Source organism: Thunnus thynnus, chromosome 7, assembly GCF_963924715.1.
Source record: "Thunnus thynnus chromosome 7, fThuThy2.1, whole genome shotgun sequence".
In the NCBI taxonomy this organism is placed as follows: Eukaryota; Metazoa; Chordata; class Actinopteri; order Scombriformes; family Scombridae; genus Thunnus; species Thunnus thynnus.
Window position 1 is genome coordinate 16,069,928 of NC_089523.1, and position 16,763 is coordinate 16,086,690.

General features: G+C 38.8%; 1 protein-coding gene and 9 non-coding genes across 11 annotated transcripts in view; 9 read left to right on the plus strand and 1 right to left on the minus strand.

The window, feature by feature from the left end:
- The window catches only part of LOC137186000 (F-BAR and double SH3 domains protein 2-like), an 80,256-nt gene that overhangs the window by 5,820 nt on the left and 57,673 nt on the right, over positions 1–16,763 (plus strand). The window lies entirely within an intron of this gene.
- Positions 8,861–8,934, plus strand: trnat-agu (transfer RNA threonine (anticodon AGU)). The gene has a single exon. It is a non-coding gene; the product is annotated as a tRNA-Thr (tRNA).
- trnat-agu (transfer RNA threonine (anticodon AGU)) lies at positions 10,835–10,908 on the plus strand. Its single transcript has one exon. It is a non-coding gene; the product is annotated as a tRNA-Thr (tRNA).
- trnat-agu (transfer RNA threonine (anticodon AGU)) lies at positions 11,238–11,311 on the plus strand. Its single transcript has one exon. It is a non-coding gene; the product is annotated as a tRNA-Thr (tRNA).
- Positions 12,029–12,102, plus strand: trnat-agu (transfer RNA threonine (anticodon AGU)). Its single transcript has one exon. It is a non-coding gene; the product is annotated as a tRNA-Thr (tRNA).
- On the plus strand, positions 13,567–13,640 carry trnat-agu (transfer RNA threonine (anticodon AGU)). The gene has a single exon. It is a non-coding gene; the product is annotated as a tRNA-Thr (tRNA).
- trnat-agu (transfer RNA threonine (anticodon AGU)) lies at positions 14,377–14,450 on the plus strand. Its single transcript has one exon. It is a non-coding gene; the product is annotated as a tRNA-Thr (tRNA).
- Positions 14,910–14,983, plus strand: trnat-agu (transfer RNA threonine (anticodon AGU)). The gene has a single exon. It is a non-coding gene; the product is annotated as a tRNA-Thr (tRNA).
- trnat-agu (transfer RNA threonine (anticodon AGU)) lies at positions 15,418–15,491 on the plus strand. Its single transcript has one exon. It is a non-coding gene; the product is annotated as a tRNA-Thr (tRNA).
- trnam-cau (transfer RNA methionine (anticodon CAU)) lies at positions 16,492–16,564 on the minus strand. Its single transcript has one exon. It is a non-coding gene; the product is annotated as a tRNA-Met (tRNA).

Genomic DNA, 16,763 nt, shown 5'->3' on the forward strand with positions numbered 1-16,763 from the left:
TTACTGTTGTCCGAAGCAGCTGTCTTTTTCAGCAGCACTGCACCTATAGTGCTAAAAAGAAATTTGCCAGCCAAACTGTCAACTGTCTTCACCAGTACCATGAAAATGTTCAGTGGACAAAAAATTTTTCAAGTAGCTTACATGAGAAGCACACAAGGAGAAAATGGGCATTTTTTCAAGATTTTCATCTCCCAGAGTTTTTGTGCTTTTAAGGAAAGAAAAAAGTCTCTATTTCTTGAATAGGATGAGTGAAGGCTGCCCAGAAAAACACTGGAGGGATGGATGGCCCTTTAGACTATAGTGCATGAGTTCAACTGGAATTTCTATTTTCACTGATCCGTTAACACCACATGTGACATAGTTAACTAACCTTATAGGTTATTGACATATCATACTCTTTTAGATGTACCTAACTGTCCAAACTGTAATGCTAATTCTGCAGCAGTCATTTCCATATGAGAAAGCACTTAATGCTCCATCCCCATCTAGGGTCAGAATGCAGACTTTATGACTGTGATGCTGCTCACAAACAGCCAATCAGTTCACTACAGTAGGCATCTAACCAGTTGGCTAACACTAGGACATTTACAGTAATGGTAATTAATGTACATTGTCCTTTTAAAAATACATTTCTTAAAGAAATAGGTCAAGGGAACTGTGGCCATATAATCACACACATACATGGTTATCAGACACACATTTTACCTGTGTAAAGTCTACAGTAGATTTGAACTCTTACATCCCAAAAGCTGCTATGAGGTCATTTACCCAAATTAATCCACAGGCTGGCTTTATCAACATAAACACACACACATATTGCTACCTATATGGTATTAAGTCTCTTTACCAATGGTAAAGGGTGAAAAAATGAAAGATAAAGAAAGTATGAGAGAGAGAAAGACAGACAAAAAGAAAGAAAGAACAAGAAAGGGCCATGCATTTAATCCTCAGGGACTGCATTTTAGCTTGAGTAGTCTTATGAGAGAGGATGAGAGAGAGAGAGAGAGAGAGAGAGAGAAGAAAACGATGACAAGTTGGTGGACTCAGGGAGTCAACTTGGTGTCCTCAATCCAACTAAATCCCTATACCCTTATGTCTGCTTCAACAGCAACACACACACACACACATCATCCAGTGCTGACCATAAAAGTAGCCAAGTCTCATACACACTTGTATCCTCCTCACACACAGTTGGTAACGGTGGCCTAGCTTCCTCTTGCTGATTTGGCTAAGGAGATATTTTCACCCTAAAAGTGTTTAAGTTAGTAGATTTTATATGCTATTTTTTTAGCTGAAGCCTTCTTCACATCAGGCTAGAATTGGTATGCTGATGCGATTTGGGAATTTACCCTGCGTGTCTGTGTTTTGTGTGTGTATGTGTGTGTGTGTGTGTTATCACATTCACATGGGCCAAATGAAATTTGGGTTTCGCCCAGATTTATTGACCAAATCACAGAGGCTTATCTGCAGATATCATTGAGACATAATGGGTCTCCATGCTGAGTAGCTAGATGAGCCTCCTAAATTTGAAACCCAAAATGCTATTAAAGTTCTCATTAATGATTTTCACCGCAGCCTCCATAATCCTTGATGAGGAAGAGGAGGAACAGAAAATCAAAGACTCATTGGGGGGAAAAAAAGACCGAAAATGAATGTGATGCTGATTCACTTGCTGCTAAGATAAGGCTAAGATGACTGGATCCTGTTTCAAAATGAAGCAAAAGTGACCCTTCAACCACAATGAATCTTTATTTATTTATTTAAGAGGATATATTAATATATTTAAACATGAGTCACATCCTAAGCAGATAGCTGAGGCACCATTTGCCTACTATAGTAAGCACTGGCTATGACTTAGATAACTGTAAACTGTGTGAAATAATAATAGCGATTTACTGTTAAAATATGTTTCAATTTGAATAATAAGGGGGTCTGGTAGGTACAAGGTAGTCAGATAATAAATATTACTAAGAAGAATCAAACCAAACTACCTAGTCTGTTACAGAAATGTCCCACAAAACAATTTATTTTACAGTACCTAGTTCACTGAAATACCAGAATACTGTAATAACACTTTTGTAGCAGTCCTGCAATAAATCCTTCCTTTGTGAAGATTATTATATTGAGTGTTTATTGTAAAATAGTTGAGAAGCACTAAGAGCAAAAGCAACCCGACATTACGTGTTCCAGCAGCGATGCATTTTTATGCAGTGCTCTTGCAAAAGGTTATGGAAGAAAAACACTGTGCAACAAGGTATATTTCAGTTTTTTTTTAGCTTACCAACTTAGCAAAGCAGCATTTTCAGGGTGTGAAAAATAGAAAACAGAATGTTCTATTAACTGTCAGAGCAATGGCAAAAAATACAAATGTCCGATTAATCAACAATGGCAGCAAACTAAACAGTCAGGCGTTGTAGAAGCTTTATTGTGTGACAGATTCAAGTGTTGCACTTCAAATTATCCTGAAGTGTGACAAAGTGACTTCCACCAACTTTCACTGAAAATTGTTTTTTTTGTTTGAGGGCTGGCTTAATGTTTAAACCGAAAATTCTTTGACATCTCGTACTTCAGCAATCACACCTGAACAATAATCTGCAATAATGTTATGGCCACACTCCTTCAGTTAGAGGGATCAGTTGCTGGTGTACCTCGGTCACCAACTGGTCCCATTTCCATTTCACAACACTATAAAAATAATCGGATACTGTATTTTTTCTTTTGAGAATAATAGGACAGTGTTAGTTATAGCACAAGACCTTTGATTAAGGTATGAATTTGGTATCTTGCTAGTTGAATTTCTGTCTTTTCTTTTTTGTTGCTTCTAGGGCTAACTAATGACTATCGATTAATCTGTTGATGATTTTCTTGATTAATTGATTAGTTATTTGGTCTTTAAGTATCAGAAAATGGTGAAAAATGTTGATCACTGTTTCCCAAAGCCAAAGATGACTTCCTCAAATTTATAGTTTCGTCACATACGACTAAAAAAGCAAATATTCAAATTTGAGAAGCTGGAATCACAGCATTTGGACATTTTTTCCCTTAAAAATTGACTCAAATGATTAATTGATTACCAAAATATTTAGTGATTCATTTTATAGTTGGCAACTAATTGTTTAATCGACTAATCATTGCAGCTCAGGTAAAATTGTGAGCGTTTTTGCCCAAATGCCAAATCTGCTAAGTCCATCTTGCTCTTACAGTGGAAAAGCTGCAGAGAATCTGCTCTATTATGTCTTGTGGTGATCAAGCGGTGTGAAAACATGACCACCCTCCTCCGCCTCTGTCTCTGTCTGTGACTCATGTTGCTTATCCTGTTGTCACTGATCTCAGCCTGTGTCCTGTAAACCATTGATTTCAGCTGTTTTCCCACGTTTGATCATTCCCTCTCTCTGCTTTTCAACACACTGCCCCCTTTGCCCTCAACACACACACACACACACAAACAGACACACATACACACACACAGACAGCACATACACTTAATGTCCACTCTCAAGCACTTAAGTATTTCCTGGCAGACGCACATTCATCTGCAAGTCTGGGCATTTTCTTTTTTCCCTTTCTTCTTCATGCACAGCTGATGCTGACACTGCTTCTTGACTCATGAACCACGCACTTACAAACATACACACGATGGACAGACCGAGTGGTGGGATAGAGGGAGAGAGAGATGAGGAAGGAGACAAGGAGGAGGGAAGTGGTGAAGAAAGCAAGTGTTAAAATGACAGAGGCAGTGCAGTTTATTTTTGCTACACTAATATGATAGATGTGTAGTCGCACACACACTGTATGACACAGTTTTTATTTTTATTATTATTAAAATTATTATACAACATGATCAAACTCTCTGCCAGTGATCTGCCTGTTCTGTTCATTTTCATTCTCTGTTAAGAATCACACTGTGTCAGACAGTGGGTGTGAGATATTTCCAGCTGATAATTGGGTATCCATGTTTACGTATGAGGTCTCCGCCGCAGTGTAACCATGGCAGCATGAAAAGCCTAGACATGTCCAAAGATCCCAGTAAAGATGTGTGTTTGGTGTGTTTCTATGTGTTTACCAGGGTTGACTTTGCTTGTATGTTCCAGAGGCATCACTAGTACACAAGTATGCTGCAGTATTCAGATACCAGAGCAGAAAATGCTCACTTTGAGGTTATGCATGAATGTGTCAGAGAGCCAGCATTCATATTTGCATATGTACTATATGTATGTGTTTTGGTGACAAAACCAGTGATTGGAAAGTTGAACCTGCGTGTGTATGTAGGTGTGAAATAAACTGACATAAAAAGTTTTTTTTAGAGATGTCCCCACCCAATTTCAAAGATCAGTATCAGGGCTGATCAAAGTATTTTTTACCTGATTGGTATCAGCTATATTGAGCATGAACCATAGAACTATATATACGAAACTAAGCCCGATGTAAAGGGAGAGCACAATTTGTGCAGAAACGCATGACAGATGCAGAAATGTACTCTGTTGTACCTGCAGCTAAAATGTCTGCAGTGTGGAAATATTTTAAATTGGAAAACGAAAGCAGTCCAACATCTACTTGTAATGTCTGCAATGTGAGCATTTCATGAGGTGGTAGTAACAGAGCTCCATTAACTACTACCAGTTTGATACAGCACCTAAAAAATAAACCCTCAATGGAACACAGCGAGTTCACTTGTGTAACTTGCACTTAAGCAACAAACACTGGAGGATGCTTTTAAAAGGAGAGAGGAATTTATTTGAGACAGCGACAAGGCAAAAGATTACAGAGAGGGTAATTGAATCGTTTTGGATGACCAACCCATCACTGTGGTAGAGAATGCAGGTTTTTGCTGTTTTCTGGAGCTTTTGGGCCACGGTATGCCCTGCCCTCTCGACACTACATTTCAGACACTGCCCTACCGGAGCTTTACAACAATTTCATGACCACCTACAATGTCCTTTAGCAGATATGACTGCTATTGGCTTTTACAACAGACATTTGGAGTTCTGATGTTTGCCCAATGTCATTGCTTAGCCTCACTGCACACTGGAGTGACTCCACTTTTGATTTGAAGCGTGAGGCATTGCATCCTCATCAGTTTCGTGGGTCTCATACAGCAGAACATGTAAAACAGGCAATCAAGGAGATGCTGAACACTTGGGAAATAGACGAGCAACGGGTCCATGTCGTTTTGCAAGACTAACGCAGGAAATATGAAAAAAGCAATGGATGACATGGGGGTACCAAACGTGGGCTGCAATGCACATGCTCCAGCACACTTCACCTGGTTGTACACGAGGGTCTGCTTTCTCAGTGCAGCATCACAGACGCACTCCCTAACGCAAGGAAGATTGTAGGGCATTTTAAGTATTCGCCACAGGCCTACGCACGTTTGGAAGATATCCAGATTGATATGAAAATGCCACCCAAGCACCTACAGCAAGATGTGCAAGTAAGATGGAACAGCAATCGCTACATGATACAGAGCCCTCTGGAGCAAAACTGACCTCCCAGTGTCTATGCAGGTGACCACAACCTTCCAGCTACACTGACAGCGAACCAGTGGACACTAATGCAGAAGACTGTCGAGGTTTTAGCTCCCTTTGAAGAAATGATGAGGGGAGTGAGTGCTGAGGCTGCAGCTGTACCTGATGTGATCCCTGCCATAATGGTGCTTAAACATATTCTTTCTCGAGAGCATAGCACTGACCAGGGAAACAAGATGATGAAAAGCACACTCCTAGAGGCAGTGGATAGATGCTTCAGCCAGGTTGAGACTGAGCCACTTTGGTGAATCCTAGATACAAAGACAGGCAAGTCCAGTAAATGTACCTTTTGAATACTATGATAAAGTCTAATTTGATTTATAATCAATCAAATGTAAGTCCACCAATATCAATCATTTAAGACAATTTATTTTTTTCTTTTTAGTTATTTTTTTTATGTAGATTTAGTTCTGTTAATGGTTAGATGCTTTTTTATTTAAGTACACATCATTTATCTATTTTCAGATACTTCACAAATTCAAAACAACCTGAGGCATGCTAAGGATGCTCTCATTCAAGGGGTGGAGAACATAGAAGTAAGAAGGGCCACCAGTGTGTCAGAGGCAGGGCCTGTTGAAAAGGCATCACATCAATACTCAGCAAGCAGCAGCCTTGGCAGTGTGTGACACAGAGACAAGGTCTGTGAGTCCCTCATCAGCAGTTGTTCAGGTGCAAATTTACCTTGCAGAGCAAACCATCCCAAGGTCAGACAATCCACCACAGTACTGGAGGACACATGCTACACAATTTCCCTCACTGGCTGCTGCTGTAGCCAATAACATTATGAAGGTAGATTAACTTTGTAAATTAACTTCACATAAATTAACTAAGTAAACAAAAATAAATAGATAGGTAGAATAGATAGATAAATAAATCAATTTTGCTGAGGACCAGTCTACATATTATGTAAGTAAACAAAATTACTGTATTTCCTCTAGGGGGCCGAGGGCTTTATTTACCTCAACTGCAGAGGGTACCAGGCATTTATTGGAAGCAGGTTTATATTGATGAGGGGACTTCATTTCAAATTCCCTGTTTTCTGATCTGCTCCCGTTTGCTCTGTTAATTTTTTGTTACTGCATTATCAGTAATACAGTAATTTGCACCAGAGACATCCACTGGCCGAGCCGGCTAACTTCTGGTTAGCTCTCTGCTAATTTGAATGGGGATAAAATAATTTAATTGCGCAGCTCTTCTAGACTTTCCAAATGTTATCGGAACAAATGGATCAAATTCTGATTGGGGGTTGTGTGAGTTTTGTTACATTAGTAATGTAATGAGAACTCAACAGGCTACACCTGCAATGGTGGCAGTGGGTGGATAGAGGTTCCACTGAAGAGAGAACCGTGTCTCGAGACAGTGGACATTTGTGTCTCAGTTTTGGTTTGGTTTGGTCTCGGTCTCGGTTTCAGAAGCGTTACACCCCTACTCAAATATCATTGATGAGAAGAGGAACCAGCTCTAACAGTGCACAGATGCTGATTTTCCTCAAAAAGAACCTTCACTTCATTTTGAAGTGAGAGTAAGAGTACAGATAACTGAATGAGAGAGAGGAAACACTCCTGTAGCAGCTCCAGTAAAAGCACTTTAAGAACTGGCCTTCCTTGATTGTAAAAGAGTTCCTTGCAATTTTATTATGTTGAAATCCAGGTTTTACTGTAATGCTGCTACTCCAATAAGTAGAAACTGACTTATTTTTTTCCATGTTCAAGTTAAGCTGTAAAACCACGTTAAAGTGGAATTGAGATTTCTGTTGTTTACTTTAAGTATACTAGTTTTACCATAATGCTGCACTAAGAAGGATTGTGATTTTTATTTGTTGTGACTGTGAATGTTAAAGTTAAGCACCACTTAGAAGTGGAATTGTGTATTCATTTTGAGTGTTCTAGTTTTACTACAGTGCTGCACTAAGTGCAATTGTGATGAGAACCATTTAAAAATATTTTTAGTTTGTTTACTTTATTATTTTGTAAAAATGTAAAAACATTGAGGAACAGCTTGGATGCAGGTGATTTTTCTTCTTAATGCACTGCAGAACTATTCAATTAGGAGAATACAAGCAGGGCTTGACTAACTTTTTGAGGCAGTTGTCCTCTGGACAAGTAAAGTTACAATTAACTTGTCCAGGCACAAAAGTCAGTTGTCTGGATAAAAATGACACAGTACAGAAGCTAAAGACGCTCTAACCTCCGTTTCACTGGGACTTCGATGCTGTTGTTCAACATCTGTGATGTGAAAAGATCAGATTTCCACACAGTAGAGGAGGTTGAACCAGCATCTGGTTCAAAAGTAGTTTAGTGTGCTATTTTATTGTTATATTATATTATATTATATTATTGTTAGTCATTCACATCTACATTGATCAACATTAAACATGAAATATAAGTATGATGATGTTACAGTGATGTTTCTTATATCCATGGATTGAAAAAAAATGGAAATGTAATAAGCTATTATTTATTGGTCAAAGCAAATTTTATAAAATGTGCATCTGCAGTACTTATTGACTGTCAGGTTTTGAAAGGGAATGGGCAGTCTGGTTGCATGACGGGTTCTATTGATAAACGTGTGCTAGACTCACTTACAGTTACAATGACTGGAGGAATAAATGCAGTGTAGGGTGCTGAGCAGGGTGCTTAGCAAAACTGGGGAGAGATTCAGCAGCCAGACATTTCTCCATTTCTCTGTTTAGGAGCAGCTGAGATTGTCACTAAAATGAGAATTGCTGGTCCACCATGGAGGTCAAGCCACCTTAAGTTAGCCTGGTCAGGTTAGGCTAACCCATTGTCACTAACTTCAGGGCTTGCCCCCTTTACTTTAATCAGTAGGTGGTAAGCAAGACACAGGAACTTGGTTTGAATCTTGAGGAGTTGTAGCATTTATTCACTGACAAATAGTCAAGACTGTACGCATTACACTGCTACGTTCAAAGCTATACTGTTCATTTCATACTCTCTGCTCTGGTCGCCAGCCATCTCTCTCACTCTCTCAACCACACACTCGCTATGCGCACAACCTACGCACTGAGCTATCCCAGTCTGAGTTGAATGTATTGTGGGGAAAAAAAAGCATTTGTTTCAAATCGGTATTCTGAATGTATTAATTTAACTAAATAGCTGGATAATGAGTTGCACATAATGTGAAGACACATGGTATTTTATTTTTTTATGACTTTTAACTTGTCTGGTAGAGTAAGTAAATTTCTCTTCCACTTGCCCTCATCATGCATATGAAATCAAACATTAGTTTTCTACAGTTCAAGAAAAAGGCTGTTAGGCTGCTGGACAGGGAAGACCTGCATAATGTTTTCTCCTGGCACTATCTGTATTTCAGCAGGCGCTGTGGCTTAGTTGGTTAAAGCGCCTGTCTAGTAAACAGGAGATCCTGGGTTCGAATCCCAGCAGTGCCTTTTCTACAGCCAATGTCAGTTCTGCCAAATTAATGACAGAGCTCTGTTGCAATTGAGCACTAGAGGGTATACATTCTTACCACAAAACCACTGCATAACAAACCAAAAGGTTACGATAATTTAGAGGAAACCCAATATCCTCAAAAAAGTAAAGGCCACACTAATCAGCAATGATCTGTGTAATGTAATAGACATTCAGTCATGTAGAAATGTGGCCAGATACAAATGTTCCTGGCACTAGCTCGACATTTTTGAAGTGACACTTAACGAAGCTTGAAGACATATAGATGCCGGGTCCTGTAACACATCTTTTGTTAGTGAAATTTAAATCAAGAGGACTTGAATATTCTGATTGTCTGAGGAGAGGTTTGTAAAAAAAATTGTATTTTTTTCCCTGTTCCATTCAGAAAACCAAGTGCTTGGTTAGTTACTGTTAGACAGCCCCACAGAAAAACATTGCTTCATGTTGCTTTTCTTGTCTTTACCAGTTGGTACTCTGTAAAAACATAATGCCTTAAATCTGTCTGAATCTCTGTTGGCACGCATTTGCACAAAGGTTCTTTATGCTTAATGTCTTTATGCGATGTGTTCTAAGTGCTGTGTGGCTTAGTTGGTTAAAGTGCCTGTCTAGTAAACAGGAGATCCTGAGTTTGAATCCCACAAATGCCTTTCATTTTATTTCACCTAATGTCTCTCTAGAAAGTATTTGAGTCATGGCAAAACATATGCATCATCATACTGTAAGTGCTAACTCCACACAACAGATAGAGCTTGTAGATCTTCTATGAACATTCATCTGATCTCCTAAAAAGGTGTGTTTATGTCTATATACAGTCACTGTAACAAGAGGATGATTTTTTCTTAAAGGTTTTTGCTAGGAGCTGTTGACCTTGACAAATAAACGAAACAGCTCTCTAGGAGAATAAAACCCATCCCAACCTTTTTGAAACAACTGACACAATGATCTAGTTTAGTCAAAATTAGTGTACTTAATTTAACAATGTTATCACCTAAACTAAATCTGAGCATCACAAAACAATCACATGGTTAAACTGTGACGCTTCAATACACTTTTTTTTTAAGACAGAGTTAATAATATATTACCATTTTTTTTAATGAATTCATGAAAATATCAGTTACTTATGAATAGTGAATGAATGAATATTTTTATTTTTGCGTCTTGCCATTTACATGACCCATCCCTCATGAATTATTCAGATACATTAATCAACAACAAACCAGACATTCTGGCATGTAAACCTGCCAGCATCTAACAGCACAACACATTAATGTCATCCAAACATGAATAGCCTTCACATAATGTCCCAGGAGATTTCTAACAATGGAAGTTAAACAAATATATTGACACAGCCCCAAAAGCACAAATATAATATACATATTAAACAAACACAACCCAAACAAAACTAAATCTAAAAACTCTGTATTTCATTTATGGCAATTATAACATTGTATATCTGATCCAGTTCTTAAATGGTCTGTAATCCATATTAAGTATGAGGATTTTAAAATTCTACAACTTTTAGTTAAAGGTACCCAAGATAAACCTATCCTTTAGGACTAATAAAAATAAAGATACTTCCCTCTTCTTCTCTTTTGCAGTTGTGTCACAATACTAACAACACTAGATTTCTATTGTAATCTAGGCTGATCGTGCCATGACACCACTCCCTCACATTAACCACTACCCTCACCTAACTTAAGATCCACTCTCATTTTCATGTTCCTGATTTTTATCATGTTGGATGATATCACAAGCCAGATATTTCTTTGTTTTTTTTTAATGCATCAGGCACATAAACAGGACATGATAAAGGCTCAGAAGTCCAAATGAGGTTCATGAGGTTGAGGTGTTTGGGAGTGAGATTGGCCCACCTTGTGTGGCGCTGTGGCTTAGTTGGTTAAAGCGCCTGTCTAGTAAACAGGAGATCCTGGGTTCGAATCCCAGCAGTGCCTTTTCTACAGTTATACTTGGATCAAAAGTTGTGAGATGAAAGCTCCAATGGTGGATTAGGTACAGGAACGTTTCTTAGATTCCAGTCATAAGCAGTCAATTACAAACTCTGTGAAAGTATCGTCAATATGGGATGTTACCATGCTAAACTGAAAGAGATTTCATGTGTCAAGCAAAAATGTCATCTCATTGACTAAATGATTAATTGAGCTATTAAAAAATAATTGACACATTCATAAATAATAAAAGTAACTGTTGATCTACTTACTGCCACGCATTCATTCACTGGGGTTGCCTCGCTAAAGATTACCTTATCCAAATGTGTTGGCATGGCGCTGTGGCTTAGTTGGTTAAAGTGCCTGTCTAGTAAACAGGAGATCCTGGGTTCGAATCCCAGCAGGACCTTTTCTACAGTCCACCACAATTGTACTTGTATCTGCGTTAGAATATGATTTGTTTGGTTACAGTTGTAAGTGGTTACTTACAATCGTTGCTGAAGCCAAATCTATGCTTCATGCAAGGTAGTTTTAATCAGTGTCCTGCCATATGTTCCTGTAGCATATGTTGGCATTTGGAATAAAAGGATGTATCGTACATGATTGTGCCATATCCTGCTTTAATTATATTCCCCACACTAATGTTTCACCTCACTTTTTCATATAGAGTGACGCTGGGCTACAAATGTACTTCTATAACTTGAGTTACACCCATGTAACTTTGATTTTGCCTTGTTACATTCCTTACTGAATAGTAGGCACTATTAACAATCTCTACTGGCATCAGCAACCTGTAGGAGAAAATACAAGAAGCCAGTCATAGTTCTTGTGGGCCCCCTGAGGTATCCTCATAGTCTTTGTAGCCCCGACGGGTAGCGAAATGTTTTAGGAGACGCACATCAGCTTAAGGCGTCTTCAATCTGGATATTGCCATGCTAACCTAAGAGGAAATGAAGGTAGACTTCTTTGCCCTTAAGGTGTTGAAGGTTAAAATTTCCTACTAATTTTTAAATCATTTATAACCATTTGGTATACTTGTGTTGATGTTGTGTTTAACATTCTTCCCACACATCAATTCACAGTGATTGCAAACCTGTAACTTTCTCATTAACATGAGGGTGCAGGTGGCGCTGTGGCTTAGTTGGTTAAAGCGCCTGTCTAGTAAACAGGAGATCCTGGGTTCGAATCCCAGCAGTGCCTTTTCTACAGTTATACTTGGATGAAAAGTTGTAAGACGAAAGCTCCAATGGTGGATTAGGTACAGGGACATTTATGAGATTCCAATCATACGTGGTCAATTACAAACACTGTGAAAGTATCTTCAATATGGGATATTACCATGCTAAGCTTAAAAGGATTTCATGCATCAAGCAAGAATGTGCTCGTTCCTAATTCTGAAATGAGAGTATTTGCTGCTTTGTTCCTGTTTGATATCAGTATGAATTGAATAGCTATATTTGGGTTTTGGAAGGTATTGTTAAATATCAGCAACTCCAAGACATTACCTTGGCCTCTGGGGAATTGTTGCAGGTATTTTTCACTTTTTCTGACATCTCATTGACTAAGTGATTAATTGATTTATTGAAAATTAGTTGACAGATTCATAAATAAGAAAAATAACTGTAGCTCTGCTTACCTGCACACATTAACTCACTGGGGTTGCCTCGCTAGAGATTACCCTATCTATAAGCATTGGCAGATATTCAATATTAAATTACTCGGATTTGCATGTTTCATCATGCATATGAAATCAAACATTAGTTTTCTACAGTTCAAGAAAAAGGCTGTTAGGCTGCTGGACAGGGAAGACCTGCATAATGTTTTCTCCTGGCACTATCTGTATTTCAGCAGGCGCTGTGGCTTAGTTGATTAAAGCACCTGTCTAGTAAACAGGATATCCGGGGTTCGAATCCCAGCAGTACCTTTTCTACAGTCCATCACAGTTGGACTTGTATCTGCGTTGGAAAAACATTTATGTGGTTACAGTTGTAAGTGGTCACTTATAATCGTTGCTGAAGCCAAATCTATGCTTGATGCAAGGGTTTTAATCGGCATCCTGCCATATGTTCCTGCAGCATATGTTTTGATTATGGATAAAAGGATGTAATGTATGTGATTGTGACGTGTCCTGCTTTAATTATATTCCCCACACTAATGTTTCACTTCACTTTGTCATATAGAGTGACGCTGGGCTACAAATATACTTCTATAACTTGAGTTGCACCCAGGTAACTTTGATTTTGCCTTGTTACATTCCTTACTGAATAGTAGGCACTATTAACAATCTCTACTGGCATCAGCAACCTGTAGGAGAAAATACAAGAAGCCAGTCATAGTTCTTGTGGGCCCCCTGAGGTATCTCCATAGTCTCCACAGCCCTGACGGGTAGCAAAATGTTTTAGGAGATGCACATCAGCTTAAGGCATCTTCAATCTGGATATTGCCAAACTAACCTAAGAGGAAATGAAGGTAGACTTCTTTGCCCTTAAGGTGTTGAAGGTTTAACATTTCCTACTAAATTTAAGCTGATTTTTAACAAGTTGGCATACTTGTGTTGATAAATGCTTTTCTTAAAATGAAATCCACTTTTTAAACATTCTTCCCACACATCAATTCACAGTGGTTGCAAACCTGTAACTTTCTCATTAACATAAGTGCGCAGGTGGCGCTGTGGCTTAGTTGGTTAAAGCGCCTGTCTAGTAAACAGGAGATCCTGGGTTCGAATCCCAGCAGTGCCTTTTCTACAGTCCACCACAGTTGTACTTGTATCCGCATCAGAAGAACATTTATGTGGTTACAGTTGTAAGCGGTCACTTACAATCGTTGCCGAAGCCAAATCTATGCTTGATGCAAGAGTTTTAATCGGCATCCTGCCATATGTTCCTGCAGCATATGTTTTGATTATGAATAAAAGGATGTATCATATGTGATTGTGACATGTCCTGCTTTAATTATATTCCCCACACTAATGTTTCACTTCACTTTGTCATATAGAGTGACGCTGGGCTACAAATATACTTCTATAACTTGAGTTGCACCCATGTAACTTTGATTTTGCCTTGTTACATTCCTTACTGAATAGTAGGCACTATTAACAATCTCTACCGGCATCAGCAACCTGTAGGAGAAAATACAAGAAGCCAGTCATAGTTCTTGTGGGCCCCCTGAGGTATCCTCATAGTCTCCGTAGCCCTGACGGGGTAGTAAATGTTTTAGGACATCAGCTTAAGGCATCTTCAATCTGGATATTGCCAAACTAACCTAAGAGGAAATGAAGGTAGACTTCTTTGCCCTTAAGGTGTTGAAGGTTTAACATTTCCTACTAATTTTTTAAATCACTTTTAACCATTTGGTATACTTGTGTTGATTAATGCTTTTTGTAAAAATGAAATCCACCTTATTAACATTCTTCCCACACATCAATTCACAGTGGTTGCAAACCTATAACTTTCTCATTAACATGAGGGTGCAGGTGGCGCTGTGGCTTAGTTGGTTAAAGCGCCTGTCTAGTAAACAGGAGATCCTGGGTTCGAATCCCAGCAGTGCCTTTTCTATAGTTATACTTGGATGAAAGGTTGTAAGAAGAAAGCTCCAATGGTGGATTAGGTACAGGAACGTTTCTGAGATTCCAATCATACGTGGTCAATTACAAACACTGTGAAAGTATCTTCAATATGGGATGTTACCATGCTAAGCCTAAAAGGATTTCATGCATCACGCAAGAATGTGCTGCTTCCAAATTCTGAAATGAGAGTATTTGCTGCTTTGTTACTGTTTGATATCAGTATGAATTGAATATATTTGTGTTTTGGAAGGGGTTGTTAAACAAATCAGCGACTCAAAGACATCACCTTGGCCTCTGGGGAATTGTTGCAGGTATTTTTCACTTTTTCTGACATCTAGTTGACTAAATGATTAATTGATTTAGCTGTAGCTCTGCTTACCTGCGCACATTAATTCACTGAGGTTGCCTCAGTAAAGATTACCATATCTATAGGCTTTGGCATGGCGCTGTGGCTTAGTTGGTTAAAGCGCCTGTCTAGTAAACAGGAGATCCTGGGTTCGAATCCCAGCAGTGCCTTTTCTACAGTCCACCACAGTTGTACTTGTATCAACATCAGAGCAACATTCATGTTATTTTACGTGGTCAATTACAAACACTGTGAAAGTATCTTCAATATAGGATATTACCATGCTAAGCTAAAAGAGAGTTCATGTATCAAACAAAAATGGGCCTCTTCCAAATTCTGAAATTAGAGTATTTGCTGCTTTGTTCCTGTTTGATATCATTATAAATTGAATATATTTGGGTTTTGGAAGGGGTTGTTAAAAAAATCAGCAACTCCAAGACATCACCTTGGCCTCTGGGGAATTGTTGCAGATATTTATCACTTTTTCTGACATCTCGTTGACTAAATGATGAATTGATTTATTGAAAATTTAAATATTCTACCCACACATCAAATCACAGTGGTTGCAAACCTGTAACTTTCTCATTAACATAAGTGCGCAGGTGGCGCTGTGGCTTAGTTGGTTAAAGCGCCTGTCTAGTAAACAGGAGATCCTGGGTTCGAATCCCAGCAGTGCCTTTTTATCTGAAAGGCAAAGTGACATTGTGAGATGTCATTCTGAAGTTATTGTAGAAGTGCTTTTAGAAAAGCAATACTCCCTTTATTTGTTGCAGCATACTGTAGTAAAGATCTCTTTACAGGACATGATTTTTACAACCACAATACATGACCTTCAGTTATCCTTAGGATGAGACTACTTGCAGGTGTGACTTGGGAATAATGCTGTGGTTTTTAGTAGATCTATTTTTAGAACAAGAAATTATCATTTCCAGTATTTTTTAGATACAAGAGTTACCATAATTTATTCAGAGAGCTAGGCCTGAAAGTCCAATAAACCCCTCTCTCTTTCATCTCGCTGATCAGGTACAGATGTTGCATAGATGAGCTGCTCATTAGTCCTAGTAGCTGTACGCATGTCATTTTTTATTTGTTTTTGGAAAAAGTGGACATTGGAGGCTCAGGAAGGCTGATTATACCTGAAACAGTGGATCAGTTTAGATTTCTTTTTATTTATTAAATGTGTCTACACACATGAATCAATGATAATTAACCGCAGTGTATAGTCTTCCAGTTGCACACATGAGGCTCCATACATAGACACACGGCTTTGTGTTGCAGCACATTGATACTGACATGAAGAATAAAAACTGCTGTCTAGTTTAGTTTGGGACTGAGCACACACATATCCAACAAGAAGAAGAAGGAGAGCTTTAATGCTCTGAGTCACGAGACAGTTTCAACATGCACGCTAATGTCTGTGATCATCAAGTATTGTAAAGTAAGTTGACTTTGTTCAGCTCATTCTGATATGAGAGATTACATTAATGCTGTGAGCATTCAGAATTGTTCCTATGTAGAATACGTCTCTGTCATGGTAATTTCACTGTTATGGTAACTAAATGGTACTCAGTTGCTTACTGTTGAGTTCTTTTCTTTTCGGTGTTTGTGCTGTTTTGTGGAGCCAGTAGAGTGTTAGTGTGTATTTGGTAAATTGGTGTTCAGTGCATTTCAAAAGACCTGCCCCGTGTGAGGCTCGAACTCACGACCTTCAGATTATGAGACTGACGCGCTGCCTACTGCGCCAACGAGGCCTGCAGGATTTGCAGAGCATGTGTGCTTTAGAGTGCAGACACAATGCCTGAAGGGCAGGGGTGGAAGTTTCTCTCTTTCTGAGCAGGGGAGGGAGCGTGTCGTATTTCAAATGACATGCATGGGGGTGGAGTTAAACACTAAACATGTGCTCCAGCCTCTTGCAGTAGATCATTGACGTCTGGGAATACTGCAGTAATG